This window comes from Cryptomeria japonica, chromosome 7 (genome assembly GCF_030272615.1).
Source record: "Cryptomeria japonica chromosome 7, Sugi_1.0, whole genome shotgun sequence".
Taxonomy (NCBI): Eukaryota; Viridiplantae; Streptophyta; class Pinopsida; order Cupressales; family Cupressaceae; genus Cryptomeria; species Cryptomeria japonica.
The window spans coordinates 515,294,248-515,316,149 of NC_081411.1; the positions used below are offsets into that span (position 1 = coordinate 515,294,248).

A 21,902-nucleotide genomic window follows, 5' to 3' on the forward strand; every position below is an offset into this window, starting at 1 on the left:
GGTGACACGGATACAGTGAATAACACTGTCTTGGCATTTATTGAACAGTATCTTTGGTTAATATTGTGTTCAATATGTCTACGGACTAATAGCATATACTTCGGAATACTCTATGTGACCGACAGATTAAAAGTTTTTGGAAGCATCGCTTTGTTTCATTTGTTTTTTGAACAAGTTTATTGTTGGTTGAAATCCGTCTCAAACCCTAGATGCCATGAGAGATGCAGCCGCCGCTGTAGCAAAGGAGCTCGAAGTTAGTTTGTTTGGTTGGAAAGAATGATGCAAGAGTGGACTTAACAGTGAGCTAAATGGATTTCTGGTTAGTTTCTTTTCAGTTATCAATGAGGTTGTGTATTACAGGTAATATTCTTGTTCATCTGTTTAAAAAGATTCAGGTATTTCGAATCTGGTTTTTCAATCATGAAAAATGGAAATAATGAAACAGACTTAGCTTTATTTTTGGTTTTCAAATTTGGAAAATTCAAGCATCTTTAGTTTATCTCTCAGCTTCTCTTTCCGTTGCACAGTTAATCGGTTATTTGTTTTCAGTTTGCAAATTCCCGTAAGGGTTTGGTAACCCTATACGAGGGTTATTCTTGAAGACGTTTTTTGTTTTGGGGAAGAGAACAATTTAAATACAGAACAGAACATGTTGAAATTGGGTGAGAAGTGTGAATAAGGTAAAGACAAAGAATTTGTTGAAAAAGAAAAAGAAAGTGCTGTGTATAACAAAAGACTATTAGAGATTTTTGATAGTCGAGGGTTTGAGAGTATTACTCTGTTTTGTTGCAGAGTACATGAGGCTATAATGGTTGAAATTATTTTGATGTTCAGAGATTGAGTTTTCTCTCTGATAGTTTTTAATGTCTTTAAAAGAATGTCACTATTATCTATCTATGATTCAAAGCCTTGAAGAATATTGTTGCAAAAATCATTTAGAGAGAATCATTTGTACAGATTGGTAAAATATACTCACTCCAATCACTGATGGTTTTGTGACTGCAGAATTAAGTGCATTCATAAAATTACCAGTGACTGTAGCTTGAGTTGGAATGTTTCTATTGGATAAGAAAGAGGGGTTGGTGCTCCTTGAGGCCTTGTGGTTTCTAAATCTTGTGTACTGAGTTGGTGCTCTTTGAAATAATATAAGGGATCTTACCGAGTGGTTTTTCTACCCCAGGAGGGTTTTCCACTCATGAAAACTATGGTGTTATGTGCCCTGTCTTGTCTCAGTTTGTCTTACTGGTTTATGCTCTGATACTACATGTCTTTTGCTTCCTTCATTTCATACTCTGTTTTGCTTGAACTTATGTGATGCAATCTTTGCAATACTCATTTAACTGTTCTATGTTCTTGTAAAAGAATCAAAAACTTTTAACTGTTCTATGTTCTTGTAAAAGAATCAAAAACTTTTTGTTTTCTGAAAAACATGATTCAAGTTTTTTATTTGGTCTTATTATGTATTCCTTGCATTGTTAACAATGTTAGTTTAAGGTGTTAAGTCTCATTTGTTTAGCCTTTCATCATCTGTGCTTATTGTTAAACAAGATTGTCAAGTTGTGAAGAAATACTTGTGAAAATCGTTACACTCTGATTCACCCCCCCCTCTCAGAGTGTCTCCACTTCCAACAAAAATTGAATTCGATTTATTCGCATTAATCACTATGTTTGCAACTTCTTTTGGGTTTATGGCAGTAAGTGGTAAATTTCTTTGGTTTATTTTCATTTGGCAAATCAAAGGAGAAAACGACGGAAGCTCTGGAGATTTGGTTGAAATTTGTTTCTTGTTTGGTGATCTCATTTGCAGGTGAGTTATTTCTTCGTTCTGGCCTCAATTTGTTGAGGTGTTTTTCTTTGTGGGTTGTAATATTGGTTTTCGATTCTGTCATTTTCTTTGATTTTCTGATGTAATGTTTTGCGTGTGGGCTGCAACTAGTTTCAGGTTGCTTTTGTTTGCAGTAAACCTGTTTAGCGAGAGGTTGGTATAGTGCCTGTTTGTGGGTTTTAAAACTGCTTTTTGATTTTTTAGTTTTCTCTTATGCAATGCATTGGGTTTTCAACATTCCTTGATTGGCCGGACGAGGGTTTTCAGTATTTTATTGTTTTATTTGATGCAATATGTGAAAACTGGTTTGCAAATAGGTCTCAAAAATCAAGGGTAGAGTCTTGGATGCGAGGAGAACACTCTTTCGCGTTTGCAGCTGCATTCTTTCACTCCTGATTTGCGTCAAAGTTGGTTGTACAGGTAAGGAAAGCCCTACGGTTACCATTATTTCTTTTAATAATGAGCTTCCCAGCCTTCAATATTAGACTTTGTAGTGGTTTTTGTTTTGATAATGAGCTACACACATTTTTATTGGCTCTTGGGGTGGGAAAGGATCGTGAATCGGAGAAGGGCATTTCAAGCAGCTTCTTTTTTTTTCGAAGAAACGGGCATTCATCCTTCCATCTTTCTCACTGTCATTTCACTCGATTTATCTGAGATTTCAATGCAACTCTAAAGAACCCTGTAGAATAATGGCAGCGTTTGCCATGCAAGAGAAGTGATTCTCGCAAATCGAACCACATTGTAGTTCTAAGAGACAAAACTTACATTTGTATCCTGTTCAGAATCAGTAAACTTATCTTTCTCATGCAGGAATTTCAGGTCAAGTTTTAGTATCAACAACTAAACACTTTAGATCTTTATTTGCATAGCCAATAAAGTTACATGTGGCTGTAAAAATAGGCACACTAAAAAGCCCATGAATTTAGTAGGAAGTAAGCAACGTGAATCATAAGCAAAGGATATTGTACGGAAAATTGCGAGCCCACTAAATGAAACAATGTAATGTTTTAAACATGTCAAATCTCAATTAATCCTCAGTAAACAGAAAGGCTAGGAGACATAAATTCTCGTTGAAGTCATGCCAAGGACAAAGTTGCCAGATACTTTACCTCCCCTAACCAGATATGTGTATCCAGCTTTATTGTAGTAGCCTTAGGGGGTCTTGAATTTTTTTTTATCTCCATTTGTATTTGATATCACATCACCTGGGTACAAGTGTTGAGTATATGTCGATTTTAGAGATTATTTGATAAATATTCATATTGATTAAAAAGAGTCTTTTTTTTCCATGAAATACACAACCTCGGGCCAAGGTAATTTGCCCTAATTGTGAGGATCCCCAGGTAAACTGAATTCTTAGCCGATCATTCAAAATTTTCAGGATGTTGAGCTTTGACTTTTTCTGCTACGTAGGCAACTATCTGTCAAAGTGCCATGGAACTGAGTATTATTCTTTGCAAATAAAAATAGCTCTCAATAAGTAAGACAAGAGAATACAATAGCACGGGACACCCAATATGTAGTTTGGACGAAAGTACATGTAACTTGTAGCATCGGAATTAGGAATCATCAAAAGCAAGTAGATCAATCAAAACACTAGGCATGATAACTTAATCAAAAGAACACTCATTGCAAATGAACCTAATTCTAAGCACACTCAATAGAGATATGAAAACAAAACATTCAAAATGAAAGATTATGCAAACCAAATGCAGAATTGAATGCTCCTTCCATGCGGCTCCATTGTTGTTCTTTCCTCTTCAATGGGTTTGTGGATCTCACCTACAAGTGCTCACACAATTGAAAGCAAGATTGATGAAAAGCTCAAGAGTACTAGAAGCGTAAGTTCGATAGTCTTATAGAAATTCGGATTAGGTTTGATTGAAAATCATCCAATTTATAGAGAATTGGAGAAATGACAAGATTGGCATGATGCAATTCAAATGGAAATTGCAAATCAACATGACAAATTATCACAAATTATGCACTTTCCATGCACAATTTGATTGATTGTTAATTGATGACAAATTATGACACATTCCATGTCAAATTGATTGATTATCAATTATGACAATTTCATGACAAATTGAAATGTCATTCCCATAGAATTAGGAGATGAAATAGGAGGGAAAAGAAATTAGAAATTTAGAAAATTAGAAAATTGAAATTGATGAAAATTAAGAATTAGAAATTGAAGGAAATTAGAAATTAGGATTTAGTGAATTAATTAATAATTTTTCATTTATTAATCAATTCACAAAGAGGAATAATTAGCCAATTAAATAAAGATTTAATTGTAATGAGAAGACTTAGGATAAATAAGTAATTTATTTAATCCTAGAGGAAGAAATGGCAAAATTAGGTTAAATGAATAAATCATAAAACCCTAGAAGACGAATTAGACATGCGAAAATGACAATTAGGTCTTGATTGAAGATAATTAATGTCATGATTTTGAATTGATAAATGACCAATGTGATAAATGATTTGATTGATAAATGCGCCAATTGACGAGGAACAATGACAAATTGATCCAAATTGACATAATTGAGAAAAAGAATGATCGATGACAAATCGGTCACAAAATGACAAAATTGACAAAATAGATTGCAAGATGACAAAATTGGAAATGACCACGATCGATGACAAATCGGTCGCAAAATGACAAGATTGAAAAGAGGACAAAAATCGATGACAAATAGATTGCAAAATGACAAGATTGATAACGACCACGATCAATGACAAATTGATCGCAAGATGACAAGATCAAAAGGAGGACAAAACCCTAATTAGGATTGACGATGTCCAAAATGATAAGATTGATGAAAAGATTGATAAGAGAACAATGATTGATAACAAATCGGTCGCAAGATTGACAGGAGGACAAAACCCTAATTAGGATTGACGATGTCCAAAATGATGACAAATAAGCATGCTCATTGATGCAATAAGATAAAATCGATCAAAATCATGACTGGATAATGTTGTCGACAAGACCAAATTCGAGGACGAGATGATTGAAGAATATAGAAGAATGACTCGATGTTCGCAAATGATAAAGACCAAGTGTGTGACATAGGAGAAATGTTAATGCGACGCAAAAACCTAAAATGAGGCAATGCGCAAATGTTAAAGTATGACCTCGCAAGCGTTGACCATTTTTGGGTGTCTACATAACTATTTTTTATCTCTCAAATATTTGTTTCCTATACTAATCTAATCTATTCACTTTTAACAAGAAGTTAAATATTCAAACCATAGAAAACAAATAAAGCATAAGAAAGTGTTGGCAATTGACACTCAATTGGTTGGTTTCACTATGTTGTCATTGATGGCAACATGGCAGCTTATTTCGGCTTCATATTTTGGTTCAATTGTGTACCGGCAGGCACTTCACAGACACTATATCGACACCGATAGGATAGAAGGATTTCTTTGGTTACTGGCAATGCAGGACGACATGTTTTAGAATAAGGTTATCGGTATTGGAGGCCGATATCTCTTGGATCTGACATCGGCAATTGTTTTTGATATACACGTATTTATGTTATCTAGCCGACATGTATATTGATATTGTAATTATCTTTGTAAGCCGACATAAGGCATGATAAATTGTATAGGGTATATAGGTCTGTTGGATTAGATCATTTTGAGATTGTAATGGATACATATATGTGGATGTGAAAAAGGATGTTAATATGTATTAGGAAAGAGATGCAAAATATATCAGAGAGATTATGTATGTGAGGAGATTTATGTAAGGGTTATTCCGGTAAAAGGTTAAGGGTTTCAGATTGGAACAGACAGAGTTTAACTGGAACTGTATTCAGGCATACGAGATGTTATCTTTTGCAGTTCAACAATTCTCCGGATTGAAGTCTAGATTTATATGTAGTTAGTGAGGCTCCTTTTGTGATTGAGCGGTGTGCTCTAGGCTGTAAGCCTTTCTGCAAGTGCAGGCCCCTATATTTTGTAATATCTCTTCATATGGCCAGTGGATTGATATTGTGGGTCACAAATCCCACCGTGGTTTTTACTCTTTGAGGTTTTCCACGTCTAAATCTGTGTCTTATGGTTCTCATTTATGTGATTGGCTTATTGGTTGCTTTACTTCTTTCAATTCTTTATGTACCGGTATATTGGTTGGTGTATGCATGTTTTAATAAGGTTAAAATTGATCATACCGGTAGAACACTGATTCACCCCCCCTCTCAGTGTTCTTGGATTTCAACACTTGGTATTAGAGCCTTGTAACTCGAAGGAAGTTTAACAGCTTGAGGGAGATCCTGAATCTGGAATCCATGGATATGGGTTTGGAAAAGCAACTTGAGATGGCACTTGAAGATTATGATGCTAAAAGGTTGAAGAACTTAAAGCTACAAGATGAATTGAATTCTGCTAAGGAATTCATTCTTGTCCTACATGAGAGACTGTCATCTATTCAAGCTAGGAGGAAGGAACTTTTGCAAAATCGGGATGATGAAGAGAAAGATGCACTTAAGGAACAATGTCAGAAACTGAGTCAGGAGAACATGGTCATGAGAAATGAAATGCAAGCTATAACTATGAGAATGTCTAAAGAGATTCAGGGCCGACAGAAAAAAGGAAGAAAATCTTGTTGTATCTCTGAAGAACAAATTTTAAGAATGTGGTAGGTTGGTTCATGAGAATGATATGTTGAGATCTGATTTAGTACAATCCTAGAGTAATGAACAAAAGCTTGAGAGACAAATGATAATTCTAAGAGATGATCTAACTACTACAAGTGAGTACAAAGAAAAATTCAAGATTAGTTCATCACAACTAGATGAGTTGTTGAAGAGACAAAGGCAAAATGGAGATTCCAGTGAACTTGGATTTGAGCAAGGACAAAGTTACGGTACTGCAAATGAAGATCAAAATCATAAGGCACCGGTAAGGCAATTTAATGCTTATAAATTAAATGGTAGATGTTTTGTTTGCAATGGATTTGGTCACATGGCTAGGCAATGTAGAAACAGAGCAAATCAGAACCCTGATTCTGCTCTCGATCAATGCTCTAAATGTAATAAGTATGGTCATATGACAAAATATTGAAGAATGAATGTTAAATTCTATGCATGTGGAAAATTTGGACATATGGCTAACTAGTGCAGGTCAAGCAATTATACTGGTTTTAGCAAAGTGATTGAAAAGAACAATGTTACATGTTATGCATGTAATGAGGTTGGACATATTGCTAAATACTGTAGAAGCAAAAATCCATTGGTTGTTAATGGAGGATAAAATGAGAAAGGGAAAGAGAAGGTTAATGAAATATGGCAAGATCATATCCAGAGATGGGTCAGGAAGACTCAAGAACAATTAGCAGATGGGAATGCACCGGTTACTTATCTGGTAGAAGAGGTTGCTTCTGCACCGACAAGAAGCTCATCTAGTAACTAAGGTAGATGCCTTAGGGGTAGGAAAAATTCATGAAGATGTTGCATATTCCCCACGAAGAGGTTCTGGAAAATGTTCCAGACATTAGAGATTCTTATCTGGCATTGATATGTTTTGTTTGAGATCTGGTATGTTTCACCGAAAGTCATTGATGTCAATGAAAGATTAAGGTTTTTCTTGGAAGATATAAGGTTGAATCTACTTCATTCTTGATCACCTTGCATTCAGAGCGATTCTAAGCGATCAAAGGCGATTCAGTGCGATCATATATCTTCTTGAGCGATTTCACTGGCGACTGAAAGAGTTTGTTGGGGTTTCACCGGAAGTGATTAACATATATTTATCTTTAATCATGGAAGAGAGATCATCATCCATTCCTATCTTTGTTGCAAACTCGACTGTTGTTGAGGTCAAGGACTATCCCAGGCCCATTTTCAAGTGGTATCCGCATGTGGCTACCCTAGAAGATCCGATTGGAACATTTTCTCGTGTTTTGAAAGGAGTTGTGTATGTCGAAAATGTTAAAGCATACATACACTTTCACATTGAGGATTTGGGGACATCTGATATAAAGGGCATGTACATGAGCAAGCTAATGGGAGATTCGGGAAAATCAAACCTGAATACAAGCACATTGAAGACTTAGAGTTTATCGGCATTTTGGACATTCCAGAATTTGAAGATGAAATCATTAGGTATGTTTTGAGCAGAGTACAAGGAGAGTTTATCTGGTTGGATAGACCTTACAAGATCACCAAGGAAGCCATCAGGGTACTCACTTGTTTACCACAGGTTGGGCAACGTCCAGATAAGAATGTTTCTAATGATTATGTCAACAAGATCATTGGCGCAACATTAGACAAATGATCTATGAGAATAAACACTATTACCAACACAGACATCAGATTCAGTAACATGGTCATCAGTTATAAGGTAACTCAGTCAAACCGATTGAATTTTGTTTCTAGCTCCTACATTTTTCGCAGATTAGATGATGAGAGAAAATGAGAAATTGGATCTATGTGGTTGGATGTTAGATGAATTATTGATAAACCTAAGAAAGATTAAAGGAGAAAAGAAAGGAACTTTTCCATATAGCAACTTAATTGTCTACTTAATGTTATTTTTTATGAATGAGACTCGGTTTTGGGAAAAGGCAATGGGCATTTGATGTCCTGGTAGGGAGGCAATTAAAACAATCAATTGCTACATTGGGCAGTCAAAGGGATAACAAAGTATGGGGGTATTTTAAGGCATTCTAGAAGGCTATGAAATCTAGAGAAAGAGTTCCTAAGCATATTGTTGAGAAATACTCAACTGACATATGCTTCATGGTAAAGAAAGATGAAACACTCATGAAAGCGGTTAAACCCTAGAAGATCTGGATTGAGGAAATGGGCTATGAAGTTGATGGACAGATTTTAGATGCTTAAGCAAAAATGTTAATTGATGCACCTATTGATGAAGCTGAGAAGCCCTGTAGTACTGCTAAGCAGAAGACACAAGAGGTTGAAACAGAGTTCAACCGGAAGAAGAAAGAGAAGCAAGAAGGAAAGGCAAGTAAGTTTGTTGAGAAGGTCTCATGGGACATCAAAGCATTGATTAATATTGTCCCAGAGAAAGGCAGGAAGAGGAAAGAACCAAAAGTGTTCATTGAGTCTATTACAACAAAGTCTACATCTGAGGATGACACACCCCTAGCTTTCAAAAGGGTTATAAGGAAGAAAACAGAGGAAACCAAGGTATAAGCTAAAAAACAACTAGTTAGGAAAGTCACATTCAAGTTACTGAAACAGAAGCAAGCACCAAAAGTAACCCCTTCAGCTCCATCCAATACTACAAAAAGGAAGAAGAACAATGACATTGATACGACAATTCAATCTAGTAATGTAACCATCATTCCACTAAAAAATTATGCAGAGTTAGTAGATGAAATAACTAAGGATGACATGTTAAAGAATGTACAATTTTACTATGATCGTTTAGAGAATGATGAACAAAGAGAGGTAGAGGAAGCAGTATTGTTATATTTGGATATTTATAAGAAAGCCTTGATAGAAATTCAAGACCAAATACTGGCAGAATTGTATGATATGTTAGATGCTAGGAGACTATCAGCAATGCAAGAAGACAAGCACATAAAAATTAAAGAGTTGTTATTTGTTTGTGTTTCTATTACTCCAAAGGATATGGATAGGACACTTGAGGTGGAAGATAGAAAAATATTTAACAACAAACATAGAATAACCAGTCTTATGTTAGGAAGGGTAAATGAGATAATAAAGGAAACCCACAAGGCATGGGTTAAGTTCTTTGAAGAGAACTGAGTTTTCTTTACTTCACCGGAAACTAAGTCAGATACTGTAGACATCCCAGTTGAAGGAAAAGGAAAGGGTATTATGGGTACTTCACCCTCAATTTTGAAAAACATTAAGATAGTGGAAATTAATCCCGTGGTAGATACAAATGTACAAGCAAATCTCGAGATATCGGCAAATACAGAGAGTGTAAAGGTTGATGTTGTACAGGATACTAATGTTGAGGACAATAGTCCTCCAGATACAAATGTACAAGTTGAGGTTACAATTCCTACAGAGGAACCACTAGTTACAGAGACTGCACCAAGTGGCGAAGCAACCGGTGCAAGTGAGGAAGCTATAAAGGATAAATCATCAGAGGAGAAGAAAGGGGAATCCGACAAGGAACCGGTAGTAGGTCCATCATTATTGTCAATTAACTCCTCGCAGGTTGTAAAGAAAAACATAATTGAGATGAGTCCCATTGAACTCATGATGATGGCTGCACAGAAATTGATGAAAGAGGGATCTATAGATAAAAGGATTATTGATCATTCTATCTTTGTTTTGCACAGACTAGTCCTAGATTGCAAGATTGATAGGGAAGCGAGCCCATCTGGCAAGTTGAAGACAATTATTGAGCACATTTCAAAGGATTTTCAATCCTTGCAACATATTTCAAACAGACAAGCACTAAAGAGATTTACACAGGCTAAAAGAGTTGCATTTGATCAGATGATTGAGTCTGAGATAAAGGAAATTGATGAGAAATTGAAATTGATAGATAATTCTTTAAAGCAGTGTACAAATATATACAGGGTATGATGTAACATAGATGTACTTACAGTTAATGTGGATAAGAAGATTAAGAAATTTCAGGAGAAAATTGCAGGTATAGCCAATTATTTTGATAGATTGAATTCATTAACTACATCCATTGATGGTCAAATTTTGGTTTTGGAAGGCCAAATCTTTGTTCTTGAGAAAGAAAAAGACAAAATCATAAGAAGAGCCAGAAGTCTTAGAGGCTTAGTGAGTCCCCGGTTGGATTAACTCAGTGTACATAAGAAGGAGTGTATGGATATGGTTGGTAAGCCCACACCGACAGAGCTAAGTGAGAAAGAGTCATTTTCTCATATACTAAATGGACTTGTATCTATTTCTGGCACTTTCAAATTTGGTTGGGATACTTATCTTGATCTATTGGAGAAGGCATATCCGGAAAGTTTCAAATTTGTTAAGCTCCGGTAAGATATTTCTGGGATATTCAATGTACAGTTTTGGATTTTTGGTATTCTTTTTGGATATTTTGATGGCATTGAAGTCAAAGGGGGAGTGATATAGATATGAAAAAGAATAGAGGGAGTTGTATACATTAGGGGGAGTATGGAGTATTTTGTATTGATGAATATTCAGCTGAGGGGGAGCCGACAAGATGAAACTAACAGATGAAACCATGATCATTTTTTCACATGAGTGTTGCCATCAATGCCAAAGGGGGAGATTGTTGGCAACTGAAACTCAATTGGTTGGTTTCACTATGTTGTCATTGATGGCAACATGGCAGCTTATTCCGGCTTCATGTTTTGGTTCAGTTGTGTACCGACAGGCACTTCACGGACACTACACCGGCATCAATAGGATAGAAGGATTTATTTGGTTACCGGCAATGCAGACCGACATGGTTTAGAGTAAGGTTATCGGTATTGGAAGCCAACATCTCTTGGGTCCGACATCCGCAATTGTTTTTGATATTCGTGTATTTATGTTATCTAGCCAACATGTATATTGATATTGTAATTATCTTTGTAAGCCGACATAAGGCATGATAAATTGTATAGGGTATATAGGTCTGTTGGATTAGATCATTTTGAGATTGTAATGGATATATGTGTGTGTGTGTGTGTGTGTGTGTGGATTAGAAAAAGGATGCGAATATGTATTAGGACGAAAATGCAAAATATATCAGAGAGATTATGTATGTGAGGAGATTTATGTAACATTCCAGTAAAAGGTTTAGGGTTTCAGATCGGAATAGACAAAGCTTAACTGGAACTATATTCAGGCATAGGAGATGCTATCTTTTGTAGCTCAACACTTCTCTGGACTGAAGTCTGGATTTATATGTAGTCAGTGACGCTCCTTTTGTGATTGAGCAGTGTGCTCTAGGTTTCAAGCCTTCCTACAAATGCAAGCCCCTATATTTTGTAATATCTCTTCATATGGCTAGTGGATTGATATTGTGGGTCACAAATCCCACCGTGGTCTTTTCCTCTTTGAGGTTTTCCACATATAACTCTGTGTGTTATGGTTCTCATTTATGTGATTGGCTTATTGGTTGCTTTACTTCTTTAAATTCTTTATGTACCGGTATACCAGTTGGTGTATGCATGTTTTAATAAGGTTAAAATTGATCATACCAGTAGAACACTGATTCACCCCCCCTCCCCCTCTCAGTGTTCTTGGATTCCAACAATTGGTATCAAAGCCTTGTGCCTCAGAGGAAGTTTAACAGCTTAAGGGAGATCCTGAATCCGGAATCCATGGATATGGGTTTGGAAAAGCAACTTGAGATGGTACTTGCAAATTATGATGTTGAAAGGTTGAAAAACTTAAAGCTACAAGATGAATTGAATTCTTCCAAGGAATTCATTCTTGTCCTATAGGAGAGGTTGTCATCTATTCAAGCTAGGAGAAAGGAACTTTTGCAAAATCAGGATGATGAAGAGAAAGACGCACTTAACAAACAGTGTCGGAAACTGAGTCAGGAGAACATGGTCATGAGAAATGAAATGCAAGTTATAACTATGAGAATGTCTAAGGAGATTGAGGACCGGAAGAAAAAGGATGAAAATCTTGTTGTATCTTTGAAGAACAAATTTGAAGAATGTGGTAGGTTGGTTCATGAGAATGATATGTTGAGAACTGATTTAATACAATCCCAAAGTAATGAACAAGAGCTTGAGAGACAAATGATAATTCTAAGAGATGAGCTAACTATTGCAAGTGAGTACAAAGAAAAATTCAAGATTAGTTCAGCACAACTAGATGAGTTGTTAAAGAGACAATGGAAGAATGGAGAATCCAGTGGACTTGGATTTGAACAAGGACAGAGTTCTGGTAGTGCAAATGAAGATCAAAACTATAAGGCACCGGTAAGGCAGTTTAATACTTATAAATTTAATTGTAGATGTTTTGTTTGAAATAGATTTGGTCACATGCCTAGGCAATGTAGAAACATAGCAAATCAAAATCCTAATTCTGCTCCCGGTCAATGTTCTAAATGTAATAAGTATGGTCATAAGGCAGAATATTGCAGAATGAATGTTAAATGTTATGCATGTGGAAAAGTTGGTCATATGGCTAATCAGTGCAGGTCAAGAAATTATATCGGTTTTAGCAAAGCAATTCAAAAGAACTATGTTACATGTTATGCATGTAATGAGGTTGTACATATTGCTAAATTCTACAGAAGTAGAACTCCACCGGTTGGTAATGGAGTATCAAATGAGAAAGGGAAAGAGAAGGTTAATGAAATCCGACAAGATCATACCCAGAGATGGGTCAGGAAAACTGAAGAACAATCAGTAGATGGGAATGAACCTATTACTTATCCGGCAGAAGAGGTTGCTCCTGCACCGGTAGGAAGCTCATCCGGTAACTAAGGTAGATGCCTTAGAGGTAGGTAAAATTCATGAAGATGTTGCATATGCCCTAGGAAGAGGTTCTGGAAAATGTTGCAGACATTAAAGATGCTTATCTTGCATGGAAATGTTTTGTTTGAAATCCGATATCTTTCACTGGAAGTCATTTATGTTAATGAAAGATTAGGGTTTTTCTTGAAGGATGTAAGGTTGAATCTACTTCATTATTGATCACCTTGCATTCAGAGCGATTAAGAGAGATCAAAGGTGATTCAGTGCGATCATATATCTTCTTGAGCTATTTCACCGGTGACTGAAAGAGTTTGTTAGAGTTTCATCAGAAGCGATAAACGGGTATTTATCTTTAAACATGGAAGCAAGATCATCATTTGTTCCTATCTTTGTTGCAAACCTGACTGTTGTTGAGGTCAAGGACCATCCCAGGCCAATTTTCAAGTGGTATCCCCATGTGGCTACCTTGGAAGATTTGGTTGGAGCATTTTCCCGTGTTCTAGAAGGAGTTGTGTATGTCGAAGATGTTAGAGCATACATACACTTTCACATTGAGGATTTAGGGACATCTGACATAAAGGACATGTACATGAGTGAGCTAATGGGAGACTCTGGAAAGATCAAACCTGAATACAAGCACATTGAAGACTTAGGGTTTACTGGCATTTTGGACATTCCAAAATTCGAAGATGAAATCATTAGGTATATTTTGAGCAGAGTACATGGAGAGTTTATCTAGTTGGATAGACCTTACAAGATCACCAAGGAAGCCATCAGGGCACTCACTAGTTTACCATAGGTTGGGCAACGTCCAGATAAGAAGGTTTCTAATGATTATGTCAACAAGGTCACTGGTGCAACATCAAATAGGCGATCTATGAGAATAAGCACTATTACCGACATAGACATTAGATTTGGTAGCATGGTCATCGGTTATAATGTAGCTCAGTCAAACCGACTGAATTCTATTTCTAGCTAACACACAAAACACAAGAAATTGTTAGTGTTAATCAACCAAAAACTAATCTAAGCAGACATATCAAAAGAGACACTAAAAATATGATAAAAGATTTAACTATGGAAGTAAATACCACAAGACATCTTCAAATGCCTTTTAACATTCTCTTAGCTCCTTCTCCTTTGTTCCTCTCCTCTCCAAGTTCCAAATTAGTGTAGCTCTCAGCAGCTTTTTGCACTATGGATGCTTATGGAGGTTCAAGGTTGAAATGTTTTAACTATGCTATGCAAGTGTAAAACAAACTAATTAGACATATTATGAAATGAACTAGGATTTATTTTAGTCCAAAATGACAATATATGTGATTTATGTTAAATACTCTCTCTAAAACTCACTATAAATTAAATGCATACAAGTTTTCAGGATTATGACTATGAATGCTAAATGCTTGAGGATTTGAAAACGAGGAATGGAAGCTCTATTTATAGTGAAAATAGAGTAATGGATGGTTGAGATTGAGTAATATCAACAAGGGTCATGATTGAATGGTATTCAATCCATGTGAAGGCTTTCAACCCAATCTCAGGATGATAAATGTCAATATGAGATAGGTAGAGGGAATAAGCATTAAATGCTTGACATGACCTGAGAGTTAACTTAGGAGTTAAAGGTCAAGGTTGGGTTGAGTGAATAAATTCGTTATTCAAAGAATAAAGCCTTTATCAAATGGATAAACTCTTGTGCAAGGGTAAAATGGATAACCATGGTCAAAGCAATAAATGCTTGAGGAGACACATGAGTCATATGAGGGTTGAGTTAGGGGTTAACCATAAATAGTCATGTAAGAGCCATTAATGGTTTGGAAGACTTTAGAGGTTAAATTGTTGAACACACAAAGCATTAAATGCTTTTCAAAGACTTTGAAGTCTTTGAGAAGTGACTCCAAGTTGCTTAGGAATGTGATAATAATTAAGGGATGGATTAGGTTGATTAGGAAGGGATTAGAAGAGTCTAGAATGGGGTTTAGGATTGCAAGTGGATTTGGTGGGTGAGGGAAAATAGGATTTTAATTAAAATAAAATTAATTTATTTCAATTTGTGGTTGCAACTTGCATTTGTAGGAAAATGCAAGTAGGGGGGATTTATGATTTAAATAAATGTTTTATTTAATTTATTTAAAAGAGAAAAGGGCGCTAAAATGAATAAATAAGATTTTATTCATTTAATTGATTATGAATTTGGTTTAATGAATTAATTAAAATAAATTGAATAATTTATTTAATTAATAGGAGAATGATTTGAAGATGAATTAATTAAATATTAATTTAATTAGTTGTTGGTTAGTGGATTTTTAATCAAATAAATATGAAATATTCATTTAATTAAAATGGACAAATTTATGTGACTACATTTGCCCCTCTTTGAGACGATGCGGTTTATCACGTCGTTTCAAAGAAAGAAAAATAGGTGCAAAGAAATATGCCCCATAAAATTTTAATTTAGTGGGTGGTATGCCCCCTCGAGAGATGGGTCGAAAATTTTGAAAAATCGTGCAAACTCTTGAAAAAGAATGAAAATTGGTAGGGGAGGTAGAATAAAAGAAATTAGCAATAATGGGGAAAGAATGGGAGAAAACGGAGTGAATACGAAGAAACTGTTGGCATATGGACACTCCCATGAGACATTGTATGTGATTGAAGGTTTTGTCATTGATGGCAACCTTGCAATCCTATGGCACCAGCAAGACATCATACCGGAAAAGCATTACACAGACAAGGCAGTGCACCGGCATCAACAAGATCACTCTACACCGGTATCGGCACCGGCACCGGCACAGAAGAAAAGATGTATACCGACATAGAGGTCGACAGGATTTTTGATATGTAATATTTTGTTTATTATTGTAAGCCGACTTGGTAAATTGTAAAATGACTCTTGTATATAAAGGAGCTCATTGTAGACATTTAGAGAGGTAATGTAGCGAGCAATAAAGAAAATTATTAGGCAGACCTAATGTGCGAGATATAGGTCAAAGGTATATATAAAGAACAGAGCAAGAACTGGTACTGAATTTGGCATTGGAGATGTTATTGTAAAGCAATACAAGTCATTGGATTAGTATAATCCTTATTGTAAGTCAGTGTGACTTCTCATTGAGCAGTGAGCTCTAGGCAGTTGGCCTTCCTGCATGTGCAGGCCCCTATTGTAAGTAATATTTTCTTATTGGCCAGTGAGTGAATATTGTGGGTCACAAATCCCACCGAGGTTTTTCCCACACCGGGTTTCCTCGTTAAACATCTTGCGTTATGGTGTTCTTTTCATGTGGATGTTTCTGATTCTGTTTATTGCATTAATTCTTACATACTGGTATACTGTTATTTTATGTTCTGCATGTTTTAACTTAGAAAATTCTTATCATCAGTTAGATACTGATTCAGCCCCCCCCTCTCAGTATCTGTGGGAATCCTAACAATTGGTATCAGAGCTTGGTCTTCTATTTTCAGAAGCCTAACAGCTTGAGGAAGATCTTGACACCGGTAAAGATGGAAAATCTGATGAAGCAACTTGAAGGAGCTCTTACAGACTATGATGCAGAGAAGTTGAAAAATATCAAATTAGAAGATGATTTAAGAGCAGCTCAAGATATCATTCAGGCACTTCAAGAAAATCTTACTGTTGCAAGAAATAAGAGAAGAGAACTTTGTGAAAAATTGCAAAATGAGAATGATGAAAAAGAATCACTTAATGATATGATAAGCAAGTTGAAACAAGAAAACATGACAATAGAAAATGAAATGTAGGATATGACTATGAGATTTTGTAAAGAGATTGAGGATAGAAAGAAGAATGAAGAAGAATTGACCAGAAGACTAAGTGATGCAGTAAATGAGAACACAAGACATAGCTATGAAAATGACATGTTGAAGACAGATCTGATGCATACTCAGAATGACTCAAATGAACTAATGAGACAAAAAGAAATATTGGAAAGGGAATTGGAAACTGCAAATCAACATAAAGAAAAATTCAAGAAAAGCTCAGAAGAACTTGGTACCTTATTGAAGAATCAAAAACCTAAAGGTGACACTTCTGGAATTGGCTTTGAAGTTGGTGAAAGCTCCGATACTGCAAATACTCAGGATCACAGCAAACTGGTAAGACCACCTAATGCTTATAAATTCAATGGAAAATGCTTTAATTGTAATAAGTATGGTCATAGGGAAAATGAATGTAGATCTAGGAATTATCAAAATATCAATACACCCACCGGTCAATGTTCAAAATGAAACAAAATTGGTCATAACTCTGAAAACTGCAGAATGAATGTGAGATGTTATGTTTGTGGAAGATTTGGACATTTATCAAATCAATGCAGAACACAAATCGGCATAGGTTATGGGAAAGCTATTCAGAAAAATAATGTAACTTGTTATGCATGTAACAAGATTGGGCATATTGCTAAATTTTGTAGAAGTAAAGGTACACCGGTAGACAACAAAAGTGTTAGCTTGAAAGGTAAATAAAAAGTTGAAAAGGTTAAGCAAGAATTCTCAAAACAATGGATTAGAAAAGTTAATCTAAATATTGGGAATACTCCTCCACCGGTAGAACCAACAAATGCTTCACCGGCAGGACAGAGTGATGCTTCACCGGTAGGACAGAGCAGTGCTCCATCGGCAGGAAGTTCTTCATCTAATTGAAGAAAATTTCCTTGAGGGTTTGGCAATCTAATGACACGTGCTATTATTCCCTCGGTTAGAAATAAGAAGTTGAAAATTACTTATTACCAGCAAACAATGTTAAGTGAATACTTAACCGGCATGCAATTAATGTGGTAGGTGGTGAAAATACATTATAAAAATAAGATTTTGGCTCCATTTCATTTCATCGTGATTTCAAACTTTCAGAGAGCGTGAAGATTCCGAGCTAAGGCATTTCGAGCAAGAAGTAAGGTCACTCCAAGCATTCATCCATCCGAGACAGAAAAAAGTATTCAATCATGGCATCCACCTCTGCAATTGAATACATAGCGAACCCTACTGTTGTGGAAGTAATTAAAAGACCTAGGCCCATATTTCAATTAGTTCCCGAGATAGCAAAGAAGGATGATACCTTAGGTGCATTTTCTCAAATTCCTAAAGGTGTTGTATATGCTAAAGACCCTAGAATGTACATCCACTACAATATTGAAGAGTTAGGAGATAAGGAAATCAAAACCATGTATAAAACCGAGATATGTGATGATACCGGCAATGTTAAAACTGAACACGAGGTTATTGAAACCCTAGGATTCACAGAAATCCTTAGCATTCCTAAATTTCCTAAGGATGTGATTAGGATAGTGTTAAGCAGAGTTCATGGAGAATTTTTCTGGTTAGATGCAATTCATAAAATCACCAAGGAAGCGGTAAAGGCTGTCACAGGGTTACCGGTCACCGGTAAAAGACCAGACAAAAACAAGAAGTTTCAAATGATTTAGTCATAGACCTAACAGGTGCAACATTTGATAAGAGATCTCTAAGGGTTAACAATGTAAAGGATACCAATGTGAGATTCATAAGTATGATATTAGGTTACAAAGCCACTCATGCTAATAGACTTAACTCAGTTTCAAGTTTATGCATCAAGAGTGCTTATGATATGGTGACAGACAATGCAAAAATTGACATCTGTGAATGGTTAAAGGATGAACTGATAGACAACCTTGGAAAGATAAAGAAGGATAAGAAAGGAACTTTCAGATTTGGAAATCTATTAGTATGCCTAATGCTTCATATAACAAAACAGGTTCCCGGTATAGGATATAAAGAACTAGGATATGACATACCGGTAGGAAAGCAATTGACAGAACTGTTTAATACCATGGGTGAGAACAAGGAAAACAACATTCTTGACTTTTTCCAAGCATTGAAGACAAAAATGAAGAAAAGAATAAGGTTATCTCAGAAAATTGTAGATAAATACAAAGATGACATATGCTTTGTTATTAAAAAGGATGAAATATGGATGGAAGCAGTCATCCCAAGGACAATCTGGGTAACCGAAATGGGCTATGAGATAGATGACCACATAGTTGAAACTTATGCTAAAGCACTTCCAGAAGCCCCCAAAGAACCTAAGGAAGAAGTATTTGGTAGTGCTGAGACCATAGAAAGCCAAATACAGTCTAAGAAAAGAGTGAAGAAGGTAGAGGCATTTGTGAGGAAAGGATCCAGACAAGCAAAGGCCATTAAGGAAGATGTGTTAAAGAAAACCGGCATAACAGAAAATGAGTTGGCAGCCCCACAACCTGAAGCTCATCTATCACCGGTAGGTACTTCTTCGGAAGGTGACATGCCAACAACTTTTAAAAGAGTTGTTAGGAAAAGAGATCCTTCACCGACAACCACTCCTTCACCTAGAAGGACAAGGCAGAAGCAACAAGCTATGAGATCTCCGGTTAGAAAGGTCACACCTAAAAAGAAGCTAACCCCAAAGAAAAAGAAAAAGACAAAAACTGACTTGGCACCTCTAGACATAATGCTAAATGAGATCACAGAAGAAGGAAAACTGAAAAACATAGAGAAAATTTATGACACTCTATCTGCTGATGAGAAAGGGCAAGTTGAGGAAAGTGTAATATTGCATATGGACATGTACAAAAAGTTTTTGATGGAAGTTGTAAATGAAATTCCTGATGATTTATACTAAAGACTTGAGGACAGAAGGCAAGCAGTAATTGAATTAGACAAGAAAATAAAAATAGAAAAACTACTTGTTGTATATCCGGTAAACTCTCCAAAAGAAATTGATGATTTGATTGCTCAGGCAAATCGGATAGTTTTCTCTACTGCACACTGGCATATTTCACTGATGGCAGGAAGAGTTACTGAAGTTACAAAGGAAACAGAAGATGGTTGGGACATATTCCTAGTTGAAAAAACAAGAAGAATACAAGAACCCTAAGCCTATTAAAGTATATCAGAAGGATAGGGACAAAGGGAAAGGCAAAGTTGGTCGACCTCCAAGCATAAAGGTTAAAGACAACCTACCTCCACTTGTGAAAATTACAACCCCTGAAGACCAACCGGCAACAGAAAGTATGGATGTAGAGGATAGCAATCCAAATCCTGAAGTCCTATACACTATAAATGTTGATACCCAAAAGATCAACATAATAGTTGATAAAGATACAACTGACAAGTTAGATATGGCTAAAGAGCCTCCGGTAATAGGAGATACAGAGAAACCGGTAGAGGATATAGGGAAAAAGATGGAATCTGAGGCACATACAGAGAAACCAATAGAGCTAAAGGCTCTGGAACAAGCTCACAAGGAAACAATGCCACCAGTAAGCAATGAAGCGGGAAAACCAGTGCTAAAAGAAATGCAAACACAAACTGACCTGTCAGAGGTCAATACAAGCATGGTCACTTCCACCGGTACTCAGTTTGTTGGATCATCATCAACATTCAAGTCAACAAATGTGACTGAGGTATTACTTGAATCCATAAAGAAAATAACTGACTGCAGTTCATAGGCTTATAAAGCAATAGATGATTCAATACCAATTTTGAAGTTAGTTGCTCCTAATTGTAATATAGTTAATAAAGATTCTTTAGGGCAATTGGATACATTATGTAAATACATCTCTGGAAATATTGAGAAAATAAAGGAAGAATCAATAAAAGACATGGTAGAAAAAGAGAAACATAAATTCTTTGAAGAAGAAATAAAGAAGTGTAATAGAGACTTTGACACACTTCTACCGAAACTATGTAGTTTGTTGAAAGAGTATAAAAATCTGTATAAAGATACATGTAAAACAAACTTCTTGACTGTAGATATTGACAAGAAAATAAGCAAGACACAGGATGAGATCAATAAGCTTGTAGACAATGTTGTCAACTCACCGGATTCATTATCTGTTTTTGAAGAAAAGTTAGCAAATTTTGAGGAAGAATTGCTTAAACAGGAAAGAGAGAAAGAGAGAATAATAAACAAGGCAAAACACTTGAGATCTAAACTGAGTCCAAGATTGGACTATTTAGCATCTCTGCGGAAGGAAATCTCAGAGGCATTGGCATAGGGAAGCAAAACATCGGCAAAGCATTTGCAGCATCTCACCGGTACCGTGAAGAGGACTGATAAAGCAATAAAAGATAGCAAAAAGTTTATGGATAGTATAAACTTAATTTTGGGCGATCTTTTTTAGATAATAACTACCTAGCTACAAGGTTGAGGATATGGACAGATGTAACTACAAACTCTATTAACATCTTGACAACCTTTGTTATTGATGTCAAAGTGAGAGTAGTAGGATGAGAAAGTTCAAAGACAGGAATCATATGCTCAGGGGGAGCCCTCAAATTTTTGGACTACACATTTTTGGACACTTTTTGAAATTTCTCATGAGTGTTGCCATCAATGCCAAAGGGGGAGATTGTTGGCATATGGACACTCCAATGAGACATTGTATGTGATTGAAGGTTTTGTCATTGATGGCAACCTTGCAATCCTATGGCACCAGCCAGACATCATATCGAAAAAGCATTACACAGACAAGGCAGTGCACCGGCATCAACAAGATCACTCTACATCGGCACCGGCACCGGCACCGGCACAAAATAAAAGATGTATACCGGCATAGAGGCTGACAGGATTTTTGATATGTAATATTTTGTTTATTATTGTAAGCCGACTTGGCAAATTGTAAAATGACTCTTGTATATAAAGGAGATCATTGTAGACATTTAGAGAGG

The 21,902-nt window shown here is 36.0% G+C and overlaps 1 long non-coding RNA gene across 1 annotated transcript in view; it reads left to right on the plus strand.

Annotated features, from left to right (window-relative positions):
• The first annotated feature begins 1,551 nt into the window (after nt 1-1,551).
• LOC131061681 (uncharacterized) overlaps nt 1,552-21,902 on the plus strand; it is an 89,284-nt gene continuing 68,933 nt past the window's right edge. Inside the window, exons 1-3 of the long non-coding RNA XR_009110572.2 lie at nt 1,552-1,807; nt 1,937-1,978; nt 2,143-2,245. This is a non-coding gene — a long non-coding RNA (uncharacterized LOC131061681). The remainder of the gene's footprint in view (nt 1,808-1,936; nt 1,979-2,142; nt 2,246-21,902) is intronic.